Here is a 16,073-nt window from a genome sequence, read left to right as displayed (position 1 = left end):
GCCGTCGATATTCGGAACATCAATTTTTGTATTATTGATGCTCAAACTTTGTATCGCCTTCGAAAGAGACGATCCCGATGTGCTTGTTTCTTCCATGTTGTCGATCTAATTCTTCAAATAGGAATCCTTTAGCGAATCCTTCGAACAAGCTCCCAAATCCAACCCGAAGTTCTGATACCACTTGTTGTGCGCAGCGGAAATTTCGGCAGCACCTCCGGTGCGTAAGGTGCACAACAAGAGATTAGATCGTAAGAATTCCTGTCTCACCAAGGAAACATAAATCTGAAGCGGATATCTCAACAAAGTGAGATATCGGCTCTTCCCCTCATCAGTTCTAGGACTGACCTGTCGAGGGATCTTACAAGCTATTACAAATTACAGCAAGAACACAACTTTTACGTGGTTCGGCAAATAGCCTACGTCCACGGGGTAAGGAGAGGGGAGATCTACTATTAGAGGGAGAGATACAATTGGGGTTTACAATCTCACAAATAAAACCCTCTCACAAACTCTCAGATCCCTCACACAAATATCCTCTCAAAGGGGGTGCTAAAACAAAGAACATCTACAAAAGACTAGCTTTTCCTCCTTTAATAGCCACCAAAAAACACTGCTCCTTTTGTTCTCTGTGTCTGCAGCAGCCGCCAAAAGAAAAAAACCCCAGCCCTGCACCTCTTTGTAGCCGCCCACAAAAAAAGTCTCCAGCCTTGCACTCAAACCTAGGAACAATTTGTTCCTATTTTATAGTCTGGAAAAGTTCGGCTGGGCCAGTCCAAGAAACAAAACATCTGCTTTCGTTCACTTCTGTTTTCACTCACGTGGGTGGCCCCCACAAGAAACGCGTTCACATACATATATATCATATTAATGCTTATATGTATATTCATGCTTAACTGTACTTGTAGCAAAGATATATTAATGCTTATATGTATATTCATGCTTAACTGTACTTGTAGCAAAGATTTAATGTCGGGGACTATGAGAACGACCTAGTCATCCAAGATTCCATAAAGAAAAAGTGTCAGAGTATATATAGAAATTGGAAGCATGAGTTGCATGTCTAATATCTTGGTTTAATAGAGAAGGAAGTACCTGATCCCAAGAACCATCCATCGAAGCGTGTGGATCCCAATGATTGGGTATCGATGATTGATGTGTGGCAAACTGAAGAATGGAAGGTATAGATCTCAAATCACATTATTAAATTGTCATGTTAATTTTGGAATACTGTTGTTATATATTTTAATAATATATTTTATATTGGTCATTAGACAAAATCTGATAAAGCGAAGTTGAGTCGATCAAAGTTGCCCTACAATCATATATCTGGTTCCCGATCATTTGCAGCAGCGATGTCACTAATTGTAAGTTTTGCTTTATAAGTTTTTACTTTTTAAATAGACTATAAATAGTTATTAACAACCTTAATGATAAATTTATATAATTACAGAAATCAAAAAATGATGGGCAAGCTCCCTCTTTTCCGGAATTTTACAAGGAAACCCACTACTAAAAAACAACGAAAGTATGGGTAAATGAGAAAGCACAAGATACATTTGTACGTATGTCCAATTTACTTTTGTTAAATCAATCTATACAAAAAACTTATATCTATTCATTAATGATATGGATCTTACATCTTTAAAAATGACAGGAGCGATTAGTCAACAAGACTATCGAACAATCTCAGCCCGAAGTTACATCCCCGATGAATGAGTTTGAGATCTCCATTGAGGTACTTGGAAGGAGGCCAGGTTACCTGAAGGGGTATGGGATCCACCTTCGAGGGAATTCATCTACCAGTTCTATTGCAAAGTCAGCTGAGCGAGATGCTGAGGTCGTGGCTTTAAAAGAGACAGTACCTATGCAAGCCGAACAGATAGCCTCACAAGCCGAGCAGATTGTCTCACAAGTCGAGCAGATGAACGCACAAGCTGAGCAGATGAACGAACAAGCTCAGAAGACTGCTGATCTTGAGGCTTTAGTGCATCAGCTATTTGCACGTAGCCAGCCTGCAGCGAGCGGTGGTAGTAGAGATTTCTCATCGAGACGAGGTCAGACTTGCATTTAGTTTTTCATTATTAGACTTATTTATGATTTCTAGACATACACTATTAAATTTAATGCTAGGAATTTAAAATTTAAACATCGACTATTTGTTATAAGTAAACCATGTGGAATGGTATGCATTTGTTTGTAACCAATCAAATTTTATGAATATAGGTGGCTTGGATCAGTATCAGATCCATTCTTTTTCTTAAAGAAGAAAAGAAAAAGAAAAAAAAGCTACAGAATTCTGTCAAGTCCGAGTGGAGCACATTGCAATCAAATTTATTATGATAATGAACTTAGCTTGGATGATCAGAGGTTAGTTATTTAAGGTTTCTTCCGGTGAAACTTAGTGGGTTGAAGAAAGTATTTCATTGACATTTTGATAGCTTTGATATCACAGACTATGAATCCATATTTCTTTTATTAGTTATTTACTTTAATAATTAATTTAATTTAATTTGGGTTGGTGGGGGTGGGGGTGGTGGGCGGTGAGTTTATGATTTCTTTGAAGAGAAGAAGAGAAGCTAGCAATGGAGGAAATATATATAGTAATTCATGAGAATGCCTGGCTCCCTGTATGTCACACGTGTGCACTAATTCTTGCTGCTTGAATTTGGTTACTGCGGGTGGCGTGCGAGGAGCCAAGCATTCAGTACTCTATAATCTCTCTCTATCTGTCTAATTTGTTAATCTCATCGTTTTTGTTGTATAGGTATATTCACCAAGGGAGTTTGACATTTATGAAACAAGAAATTCTTGGTAATCACTTCTTTTTATTTTATTTTTGTTTCAACACTTGTGATCAGTCGTCTTTCATTCTTGTTGTTATCTTCTGTTCTACCATGTTTTTTCCCTCACACCATCTAACCTTCACTTTCTCCGATTTTCCAAAATGTAGAAATCATTCAATTCACGAGATATCTAACCTTCACTTTCTCCGTTAAGGACCGATGAATTATGGTTTGATGTCCAAAGTTTTAGAATTCTTCTTACTATTTTTATTTAATAATCACTAGCAGTCATGTGTCTTGGATTCTAGAGATTATATATGATTTCATTGACATTTTATGTTCTGTTTCATTAAGCCATACTCATGCGTCCTTTAACAGTTGCTCCTTAGAGTAAGGAATTTGCCAGTGAACTGGTAGTTATGACAGTAAGGAATTTGCATTTAAGTTTTTTTATTATGTTCAATGTGTAAATATCTATTCAAACAAGAGCAGCAAACTATATGTATGAGAATGTATGCATTGTCTTATGTTAAAGTTTCTCCTTTTGATACAAAGTAACACCCTACTTTTGTCATGACTTGCTGCTGTTATTTATCACAAAGGCTCTTGTTCACTAGACGATATTACTTTGACATGAGAGTTTATTATCAATTGAATTCACTTAACAGTTTCCAGTTTGTCGTCTTTGTGGCTAACAGGTTGCATTACAATCACTCTACATGGACAAGCACTCTACAAGTCCTATTGCTCAAGAATTCGGGAGGCTTGTCAATCTTTGACGCCATTAGTACCTTCTGTCATCAACTATTTGTAATTAATGATACAAATTTGAGATTGTTGTTTCTAGTTTTCTTGATGTAATCTGTTTTTGAGAGACTTTATGTACTTGGGTATGCAAGAGGAAGTTTGTAAATTAACGTTTTTAGAGCTCAAGGGGGAATGGAAAAATAGACTTTTATGTTGATGTGAATGAGAGCAAATTTTTTGTGGATGTTCAGATTCAGTGTAGGCTTGTATTTGACAGAAAAAATATTACTTTTGGCGATGCAAATTAGTGTCGATAAGCGTCAGTAAAAGTAACACTTTTGTCGACGCTATATTTCGTCGCTAAATGTAACACTTTTGCCGACAAGATATTTTGTCACCAAAAGTAATATCTTTTAGCGTCGCAATCTTGCATCACCAAAGATGTAGTTTTTAGCGACGCTCTATTATGCATCACTAAAAGCTACACTTTTGCCGACGCAATCATGCGTCGCCAAAGATAAGCTTTTTAGCGACGCTACATTCTGCGTTGGCAAAAGTATACTTTTGCTGACGCATTGCCCTTTGCCGACGTTAAGTGCGTCGCCAAAATTACAAGATTTCGCGGCGCTATCCCACATATGGAAAAAACACTGCATGCTTTTGCCGACGCGAAATGTTATGCGTCGCTAAAAGTTGTACTTTTCCCGACGCATCAAGCGTCGCCAAAAGTGTTGACTTTTACCGACGCAGTGTGTTTGCGTAGCCAAAAAGTTTCCTTGACGCATTTTTGGTGACACGTTATCGACGTTGCATTTTGCGTCGGGAAAGATTTTTCCCGACGTTTTTTAAACATTTGCCGACGTTTTTCTTTTGTCGGCAATGATGTATTTTGTTGTAGTGTTATGGGAGTTGGCTCTTGACTTTGTTCAAGTCAAGGAGGCAGGCTCTAGTGAGAAGAAGACATTCACGACTCCTAACCCCCGTGTACCAGTGCCATATACTTACTTGATGGCTTGGTATGTCTTGCATTTCCCTTCATTAATGAGTGTAGCTTCTCCCCACAGTGACTCTTACATTCAACTCGTGCATCGGTTTGAAGCGGCTAAGTGGGAGGGTTGGTATGTGGTTAAGATCCGTCAAATTTTGTCAAGGGATCTTAACTACCATGTTTTTTGTTGCTTACCTGACTTTGAAGGTGGAGGCTATGGTGAAACTTTTTAGGATGTGATGGGCCCTAATGGTTTTACAAAACTAAATGGAGGCGTCTTCCGCTAGCTAATCAACATTAGACCGGGTTATCTCCTCTTTAGGCCGGGCGGTAAATGTTTCATTGAGCCCTATCAACCTTATAAGTTTGCCCGACTGTTCGGCTATGATTAGCTATACATTGAGAATCCTAGGTCTTAGCTCACAACCATCGGCAATTTATATGAAGGAGACATGGCTTGATATTATTCGGTGGCTGGCGGTACAGGAGCAACATTCAAATTGCCCCACAAAATGCCTAACTCCTTCACTACCATGGGCTTCTGTGCTTGGTATCATGTTGCTTCTCGAATCTTTGAGTACAAATTGAACACCTCTTGTCTGAAAGAGATCAGAAGGATGTACAAATCAAAGAGAGGGTCCAAAATATCTTGTCTGAAAGGAATCAATGAATATTTAACTTGTGAAGAAGTAGCCGTTGATGAAGAAGGAGGCAAGGCAACCAAGGAAACCCAAGCAGAAGAACCCAGAGTAGATGAGACTCACGAAGGGAGAGCAACAGGTAAAAGAGCTCTCACGTGATAAGAAGCTTACCAACATGAGAAACGGGTTTTCCGAAAGTTATTGATTGGGTCCCTTATGTCTAAAGGTCCACGGGGAGCAAAACTCATGCAGGATGCTTTTATGTCGGTGCATGATGTACATATAGGAGGGGAGGTGATTAGAGTCATATGCTAATCTAATCCAATTTTATGCCAATTAAAACTTATTAATAAATTATTCTTGCAATATAGATATACAAGATGTTATGAACAAGAATATGCAATATGAACAAAGAGATATATCCTATATGGTGAAATATATGCAATGATATATAAACACAAATGTAAATAAATGTTACACAATAAAGAGATAAAAGCGATATATGATGTGAGCACAATTAAAGATGAATGCCAAGCAAACACAAACACATAATATGTTCACGAGGTTCGGTCCCCACGACCTACGTCCCCGCTCCTCACCTCGAGGAGATCTCCACTATCACGACCCGGTTTGGAAGCCTGAACTTCTACACACTCGGTTTTCAAGCTCACCAAAAACTCTCACAATCAATCACTATGCAATCATACTATACACACTAAGTGTTAGTCTCTAGCCCGTGCCCTCCTCCTCAAGTGCTCAGATATAACCTCTCCCTAGGTTCGTCAACCGACGCCACGCCTCTAGGATTCGACCCCGTCTCTCACCACACACTTCTCTCGGTGTACAAGTGTATTACCAGTGATACTCATAATATAAACTCAAGTACAATGTTTTGTTCTCTATAATAAATGAGAACACAATGAAGCTCACTCTCACTAATTCACACACCAATACCCACTAATATATTGTATGAAATAATCTAAGCTCAATAATGGTGTGTGTGATAAATGAGAATAATAAAATTCTAACTCAATTTAATATAGAAAGATATGAATATGAAATTAACAATCAATAAGCTATATAAAAGAGTTTAGAAAAACTTCTCTACAAACACAAAGAACTGAAGAAATGATGATGATGATGAATTCCTCAATTGAAATTGAAAGCTTCTTCTTTGTGTAAAACTTCTCTTTTGAAACAAAACTTGAAACAAGGCTTTAAACACCTCTTAAACACTTGTATGCTTAATTAAAATAAATCTCTTGGTTGGTCAGAATGTTAAATAAATTAGGGTATTTATAACAACCCAAAACATCAGCAAGAACCCAAGTAAAAAGACCAAACAGCAAGAAGGAGACAAAAACTAAAAGTAGCCATTACAGTGTTATGAGTCGACTCAGTACTGTTCATGAGTCGACTCATAAGTAGCCGTTACAGGCTAAAAACCAACTTGTGGGTCAAATCATAAAATTCATGAGTCAACTCATAAACCATGGGTCGACTCATAAGATCATGAGTCGACTTAGCAGAAACAAAACACACTTTTCAACACAGTTTATGAGTCGACTTATGACAGGAATGAGTCGACTCAACCTGATGGGTCGACTCATAATGTTTGTAAGTCGACTCATCAGAAACAAATTGTAAACTACGCAGTAGTTTCTGAGTCGACTCAATACTGTTCATGAGTCGACATAAACATGTACACAGAAAATTTTAACTTTGAACCTTGTTAAAAAATATCAAATAAATAATAAAAACTATAAAACTTTGGGAATAGTTTATAACCATGATATTAAACATATTTGTGAAGAAATTTTGGAAATTACATTTGCCATTTGTAAAAGATAATCGTTTTAGCAAATGTGCACATATATGTCTAAATATGTAAACATATACATTTGATTTTGATAAAGAGGTGTATTGCAAAACTTTTGTAAACGTTTTTATAAATAGTATACAATGTAAACATGATGTTAAACCAAAGCCACATTGAAACGAAACAACTGTATGTGTATAAGTATATATTTAGCTTAGAAAATAACACACGATATATACAATAATATCTAAATGATTGTAAACATGGCACATCTGGATCTTTAACTCTAATATAAACATGTAATAAGCCACAATCACTAAGAAACAAAATTAGTTATAAATTGTTTGTAAAATCATCAAAACAAAACAAGAGTGTAGGTTCAAAACCAGAGCACTAACAATCTCCACCTTTTTGATGATGACAAACAATTCATTATATAAATCATAAATACAAATAGCTCAATATTCATCAACAACAAACCAATACCATTTCTCCCCCTTTTGACAACATAACAAAGGGGAATAGTGGAGCAAGGCTCCCCCTACATTGATGTATAGGTTAGGAAAAAAACAAACAAATAGGAGCTTCGCTCCCCTTGTCAGAAAAGAAACATGAGTGAGGATATTCATATGGAACACAAACATGATAGAGCATATAAGAAACATGAGTGAGGATATTCATATGGAACACAAACATGATAGAGCATATGATCATCATATAAGATATAAGCTCACCATCAAGTGAACATGATAGAGCATATGATCATCATATAAGATATAAGCTCACCATCAAGTGTGAAAACACACATAAATTTAAAAGAAACAGATTTACTAGGCTATTACATACCATGTTCAACACATGTTTTCAAACTATGTCCAACATGAAGCAAATCAAGTGCAATTTAAATGTTACATGACAACGTAAATAAAAGTTTGCCAACACAACATAAACCAAAATATCATATTGTTTAACACAGATCAATAAGGAACTTCAAGCACTTGATGATCCTGGATCCGAAGAAGGATGGGGTTGTTGCAAAAGATTTACGATCTCATTAAATCGACTATGAATGGAGGCCATGTCAATTTCTCTTTAACTCCTCAAGGAGGCTATCTCTTTCCTTAATTCCACTTGGGTCTTTTTAACCTCTCCAAGTCTCATGCTAATATCAAGTTCACTGTCTTCAATCCTCTGAAATCTCACTTGGTCACTATAGTAATATTCAGTCATAAGAGTGGAAAGATCTTCTATATGGCTTGGTTCAAAAGAATCTGAGAAGGAATGATAATGCTCATGACGAGGTTCATGTATAGGAGATTCAGGAGGGGGCCTACGAGCAGCATGATCATTCATTGCCATTAATGTGGCAGGAATTTTCATCCGATGAAGAGCAGTAATATCAAAGAGAGGCTGGATATCAATAGGAGTTTCATCAGATAGGTCAACATTAAAATATTTGAAAATTTTTGTAAGAAGACCACCAAAGAGAATGAATGTGGAGGGACGAGAAGCAATGATATCAAACATAACATGTCCCCGTTTAACATCAACATTTCCCAGAATGGTATAGATACCCCTAGTGAGATCTTGTGAATAGTAACTACATCCCCAAGTTTTTGGAATCAAATTATAAGAGATGATATGTCCAACAATGGTAGCCAAGTCAGACACATTTTTAGCATCTAATGGAAGGCTTTTCCCAGAAAGAGTCATAAGGGTTTCAACACCGGGATTATCATACGAAACATCATCAAGAAAGGTGTCACCTCGAGGGATGCCAATGATCTCAGATAGATGGTCAGCTGTGAAACGAATATGGTGATTTTTGACAAAGGAAGGGATAAAGTGGGGTCTATTCTCAGGAGCAAATGGTACAAGATTTGCGTAAAACACAAGTACAAGACGGGGGGGTATGGTTTTTCAGAGCGCTGATCATAGACTAAATCAGTGAGTTTAGCAACAGAGAATAATTGTTCTAGAGAAAAGTGACCAAAGTCACCGAATTTAACATATCCACTAGGGAACAATTTTAACTGACAAAGAGCAGATATTTTTCAATTAAGGCAGTACTATTTAGAAATTGTTCGTAATGTGCATTGCTACATTCTGGAGGTAAAGATGCACGATCCCAAGAAAGTGGGGCTTTACCTTTAGAAGTTCTAGGGCGTTTGGTTGAAGCACTGGCCATTAATAGAAATGAAATCCTAGAAAAGTTAATGAGAAGGGAAAGGGGTTATACCAAACAGATGAGAGATACAGGCACGAGGAAGACCGAGTGCAGACAACGATTGCTGGAGAGGAAGGGTCGACTGGCGATGATGAGTCGGCTGGAGATGAAGGTTGACTGGGAAAGAAGAATCGGCTGGAGGAATGATGAAAGAAAGAGGAGAAAGAAGGTAAGCTAGGGCTTTGAAAGGAGATCAATGGTCCAGATTTGGTCAAAGTGATAAGTGTAGGCTCAAGATTAAGGTAGGCAAACGGGTTAGGTCCTAAATGATCTCAAATCCAAAAAAACAAAAAGAATCACATACCCTAAAAATAGTCACCCGAAGGTCGACTTGTAGTCGACTAAGGGATATGAGTTGACCCTGAGTCGACTTAAGCTTAAATCCCAAGATTTTACAGAAATTCTGAAATAAGACTCTTGCACTTGAAAAAGTTTTAACAATGAAATATTATGACAAGAATTTTGAATCATAAAAATCTACACATAGATCTTAAATAGGCTTTTAATGTTTATTGAAATATGAAAATTTAAGTCAAAAACAAGAGCAACAATCAAAAAACAAAAATTTCTTAAGAAAATGAAATTAAGCACATTTTGGTACCCAAATATTTTTGGTACACTTAGGGTTAGGGACATGATCCCTATCATTTAAGATCAAGGCCTTTGGGTTATGAACCCATTTGGGCGAGTATGCTGCACGGATACGGTCAAAACAAAATTTGTATACATAACCCTTTCGATTGCAATGAGTGGAATGAAAGGGCCTAAATGGTATGTGTTGACTAACATAAGGTGCACGGAAATCATTTGCAAAAATAGGTTTATCTTTGAAATTATTTTGCAAACGAGAAACCTTCTTCAAATCAAAAGAAATCATTTGCAAAAATAGGTTTATCTTTGAAATTATTTTGCAAACGAGAAACCTTCTTCAAATCAAAACAAAATTTGGTCAAATGACCCAAACGACCAGAAATTATTTTGCAAACGAGAAACCTTCTTCAAATCAAAACAAAATTTGGTCAAATGACCCAAACGACCATAAAAATCACATTTGTACACATGAGCATGTTTATGATTTACATTATGTATGTGTACATATGTATAAGATGAAGAAGCTTGATGGGATGCACAATCATGAATAGGCTTGTCAAGCTTTTGTGCATTATGACAAAATTTGGCTATATGGCCTTTAAGACCGTAAATAGAACACTTATGAATTTTGTCATACATGTGTGCATAGTGTGTAGGTTTTTTAGAAGAATTAACATAGTACTTTGCACACATGTCCATAAGCTTTTTGTTATTCGCAATACAAGTGTTTAGTATTGAATCTAAGATCGATATGAATTTTTTCATTTAATTCAACTCATCATTGTGCATACAAGCATTGCTACTAGAAGTATGATAAATATAATCATTTATCATTGAGTTCAATTTATTTTTACTAATCTCTACTTCTAACATGGCATCACATTTTTCATGAAGAAATCTAGCATTTTATAATCTCAAATTTTTATTGCATTATTTAAGATTTATATTTTCATTTTCAATGAGATCAAACTTAGTAACTAGTGTTTCATGCGAGGATTTCATATTATCAAGCTTACTTTTCAATTCAATATAACTATTGAATAATTTTTCAAATTCATGCGCAAGATCATCAAAAGTAATATCATCATCATTATCGAGCTAGCGTACCTCACTAGGGCTATCACCTAGTAGTCGTGTGCATGATGCTCCAATGGAACTTGAAGAGGAAGCCTCCAAAGCTTGTCGAATCGCCTCCAAGTCCCCTTTTGATGTGCTTCTATAAATTTCTATAAATTGTAAGCACTATGAGAATAAACAAATTTGTTAGAAAAGGATGAGTGAAAAACACTAAGCAAATATTCTAACAAAAGCTTGTTCATATTAAATATTCTTTTATCATTTTTACTCCGCTTGGATTTCTCCGAAGTAGGTACAATATAAGAATCTTCAATAACTTTCCAAAAATAAAATTGTCTAGATCTAACAAATATATTAAATTTAGAACACCATTAGTCATAGGGGAAATTATCTATTCTAGGAGTAATATTTGGATTATAGCCTAAACGAAATGCATCCATATTCATGATATATACGTGAAAGCAAGATACAAATAAAATCAAAATAAGATTAGCACAAAAGATAACTTGGATCTTTAACTCAAGGTGATTAGACCTTAAATAAAAGAGCACCAAGCTCTGATACTAATTGTTAGACCCTAAAGGGGGGTGATTAGGGTCTTATGCTAATCTAATCCGATTTTATGCCAATTCAAACTTGTTAATAAATTATTCTAGCAAGATAGATATACAAGATGTATGAACAAGAATATTCAATATGAACAAAGAGATATATCCTATATGACGAAATATATGCAAGAATATATAAACAAAAGTGTAAATAAATGTGACACAATAAAGAGATGAAAGCGATATATGATGTGAGCACAAATAAATATGAATGCTAAGCAAACACAAACACACAATATGTTCACAAGGTTTGGTCCCCATGACCTACGTCCCCGCTCCTCAGCTGGAGGAGATCTCTACTATCACAACCCGGTTTGGAAGTCGAAACTTCTACACACTCAGTTTTCAAGCTCACAGAAAACTCTCACAATCAATTACTATGCAATCACACTATACACACTAAGTGTTGGTCTCTAGCCCGTGTCCTCCTCCTCAAGTGCTCCGATACAACATCTCCCTAGGTTCGTCAACCGACGCCACTCCTCTTGGATTTTACCCCATCTCTCACGACACACTTCTCTCGGTGTACAAGTGTATTACAAGTGATACTCACAATATAAGCTTAAGTATAATGTTTTGTTCTCTATAATGAATGAGAACACAATGAAGTTCACTCTCACTAATTCACACACCAATACCCACTAATATATTGTATGAAATAATCTAAGCTCAATAAGAGTGTGTGTGATAAATAAGAACAATGAAATTCTAACTCAATTTTATATAGCAAGATATGAATATGAAATTGACAATCAACAAGCTATATAAAAGAGTTTAGAAAAACTTCTCTACAAACACAAAGAACTGAAGAAATGATTATGAGGATGAATTCCTCAATTGAAATTGAAACCTTCTTCTTTGTGTAAAACTTCTCTTTTGAAACAAAACTTGGAACAAGGCTTTAAAAACCTCTTAAACACTTGTAAGCTTAATTAAAATAAATCTCTTGGTTGGTCAGAATGTTAAATGCACTGTGGTATTTATAACAACCCAAAACATCAGCAAGAACCCAAGTAAAAAGACCAAAGAGCCAAAAGAAGACAAAAACTGAAAGTAGTCGTTACAGTGTTATGAGTCGACTCAGTACTGTTCATGAGTCGACTAATAAGTAGCCGTTACAGGCTAAAAACCAACTTATGGGTCGACTCATAAAATTCATGAGTCGACTTAGCAGAAACAAAACACACTTTCCAGCATATTTTATGAGTAGACTTATGACAGACATGAGTCGACTCAACCTGATGGGTCGACTCATGATATTTGTGAGTCGACTTATCAGAAATAAATTGTAAACTATGCAGCAGTTTGTGAGTCGACTCAATACTGTTCATGAGTCGACTCATAAACATGTACACAGAAAATTTTAACTTTGAACATTGTTTAAAATATCAAATAAATACTAAAAAATGTAAAACTTTGGGAATAGTTTATAACCATGATATTAAACATATTTGTGAAGAAATTTTGGAAATTACATTTGCCATTTGTAAAAGATCATCATTTTAGCAAATGTGCACATATATGTGTAAATATGTAAACATATACTTTTGATTTTGATAAAGAGGTGTATTGCAAAACTTTTGTAAAACGTTTTTATAAACAGTATACAATGTAAACATGATGTTAAACCAAAGCCGCATTAAAACGAAACAAGTGTGTGTGTATAAGTATATATTGAGCTTAGAAAATAGCACATGATATATACAATAATATCTAAATGATTGTAAACATTGCTGATCTGGATCTTTAACTCTGATATAAACCTGTAATAAACCACAATCACTAGGAAACAAAATTAGTTATAAATTATTTGTAAAATCATCAAAACAAAACAAGAATGTAAGTTCAAAACTACAACCCAAACAACCACCTCTTCCTAGGCTTTACTACCAACGTCACTCCTCTTGGAATTGACCCAGTCTCTCACCACACAGTCCTCTCGGTGTACTTGTATATTATAATGTGATCTCACAATTAAGCAGAAATAAAAGTGTTTATTCTCTAAACAAGATGAGAACTTAATTCATCTCAATCTCAATGTTACAACTCCCACAACTCAAATATATAATATGTGAAAATACTAAAAGCTCAAGTGAGTTGTGTATGTAAACAATGAGTATAATGAAATCTAACTCAGATAAATCTAGAAAATGTAAATATAAAAATATACAAATAAACAAGCTAGATAATTGAGTTTAGAAAACTTCTCCAAAATCACAAAGAGATGTAGAGGAGAGAATGAGGTTGAGTTCCTCAAACTAAAAGTATAGGCCTCCTCTTTGTGAAAACTTCTTCATACAAAAACAATCTTGAAAAACAAACTCTTAAACACCCTTAAACACTTATAAACCTTGTTTTAAAATTTTCTTGTGTGTAATCAGAAGTTAGAGGATAAGGGGTATATATAGGAGCCCCAAGGAACAAGCAAAAACCACTAAAAATATTAAACATAACAAAATCGGGAAAGTAGCCATTATTGTGTAATAGTCATATTATGAGTCGACTTATGACAGCCATGAGTAGACTTATGTAGTATAAGTCAACTTGTTATCTTATGAATCGACTTAGCAGATTAAAAACACTATCTATACAACACTTTATATGTCACGTGACACTGTAGCAAGTCAACTTAAAATGTGCGTAGGACCTAATATAAACAGTAAACATCAAATTTAAACCCTCTTTAAAAATATCAAATAAATTCTAAAAAATATAATACTTTTAAAAAATGTTTATAAACATAAAAGTAAATATATTACTAAAAGCATTTTTCAAATTACACTTCCCAATTATGAAAACTTATTATTTTGCAAACTAGGTCAAAATATGACATGTCAATACACTTGTTTTTGATATTTTGACTTAAACAAAGTTTTGAAAACTCTTGTATGGAGTTAGAGACTAAATAAAAGATGTAAACTAAGATTATTTAGTCCATAAATCAATAACATAATGTTTTATCAAAAATACACATATTTTGTAATCTTCCAAAATAATAAACATGATTTCAAATCTTGCTCTCAGTGAAATAATATCAAGCACATATAAACACAAAACGAATATGTGTGTATACAAATTGTATTCATCTGTTTCATATTTATGTGGCTAAACATAATATTTTAAAAAAATGTATGTATCTATACAAATATAACTAATATTTTCATATTTATTTAAACTTAAAAGTTAGAAAACCAAAATGTGTATGTGTGTGATAAATGAGCTTTAAGTATCAACACACAAAGTATAAGCACCTAAACTAATATACTAAGCAATAGATCTTCAATTAGGCTTGATTTGGTTACGGATGAAGCTTGATCTTGTACTTGACTTTAATTCATCATCGCTTCATTCCGTTATTCCGCCAACCTCAACTGAACGTCATCGTTAAGGCACAATCCATCCAACCTCCAACATTGATGTTTATCTAGAATACCTAATAAACAAATACAAATACTAGACGAATGATGCTATGAATTGGTTGTAAATTATCAAAGCTATATTAGATAGTAGGCTCATAAATATGAGAATGCAAGGTTCAACCTAGAGTTTAGAATTTAAAATGCGACAATGAGCCTTGCGTTTTGGAAGTCTAATCACCTTATCTTGTAGCACAGAGATTGTGTATTGGGTAGGATTCTATCCTAAAATTCCATGCCGAATTAACAGCTTGGCTGCTGTATAAATAGACCTCTTGGGTCAAATCAAGAGTCAATCGACTCTTTCATCTGCTCCTTGATTTCCGAACGAGAGCTCTCGTTGCTACAAGAATCTCTGGCGATCTACACTAGTTCTCTGACAATAACCACCAATGGGGTTTAACAAGAACATTTCCAGGCCCAGGAGAGTCGTTGAGACGACTCTAGATGAACCGTTGGTTGAGGTTACCGGCGCAGCCGCTACAAGTTCCTCTTCACCATGGTAAGTTTGGACCCTTGCAACCTGTTTTGATAAGTTTCAAACCCTAGATGATGAGTTCTAGGTTGTTAACAATGAGCAAGACTCGTGCTTTAATATGGGAACATAGAAGTGGACCACTGTGTTGCGGTTGTAAAGCGTGGACTTGACTCATGCATTTTGTAATTGGAACACAGGTCCGACTCCTATGTTTTGAAATTATAACGTGGGTTTAACTCCTATGTTTTGAAAATATGACGTGGGTCTGACCCCTACATTTTGAAATTATGACTCGAGTCTGACCCTTGCATTTTGAAATTAGAACATGGGTTTCACCCTTGCGTTTTGAAATTGGAACGTGGGTTTGACCCCTACGTTATGTGATGGAAAAGTTGGTTTGACTCTCACGTTTCAATTTTGACACGCGGGTCTTAAACCTTTAGTTTTGCTTTAGTCCTCTGGTATTTATAGTTCATCTGCTTTTCAAATACTGACTTTTAGCTTTTTCTGTTGCAGTGCTCTTTCCCAATATGCCACTTTCTCGCCAGCATCACTTCGGGCACACAGGTGGCCTGGATGATGGTTACAGTCATGTCGTTGAACCTACACTATTTACCCTTTCATATCATGACCGAGTGTTCACAATACTAGGTGCAATACCATCTATTCATAGGGCCATGGTCACAGACTTAGAAATG

General features: G+C 35.4%; 1 long non-coding RNA gene across 1 annotated transcript; it reads left to right on the top strand.

The window, feature by feature from the left end:
• LOC109829529 lies at positions 1,088-1,510 on the top strand. Its single transcript, XR_002244059.1, has 3 exons — positions 1,088-1,178; positions 1,272-1,364; positions 1,451-1,510. It is a non-coding gene; the product is annotated as an uncharacterized LOC109829529 (long non-coding RNA).

Source organism: Asparagus officinalis, chromosome 2 (assembly GCF_001876935.1).
Source record: "Asparagus officinalis chromosome 2, Aspof.V1, whole genome shotgun sequence".
In the NCBI taxonomy this organism is placed as follows: Eukaryota; Viridiplantae; Streptophyta; class Magnoliopsida; order Asparagales; family Asparagaceae; genus Asparagus; species Asparagus officinalis.
Note: the sequence above shows the minus strand (reverse complement) of the source record. Positions and strands in the feature narration are given on the sequence as shown.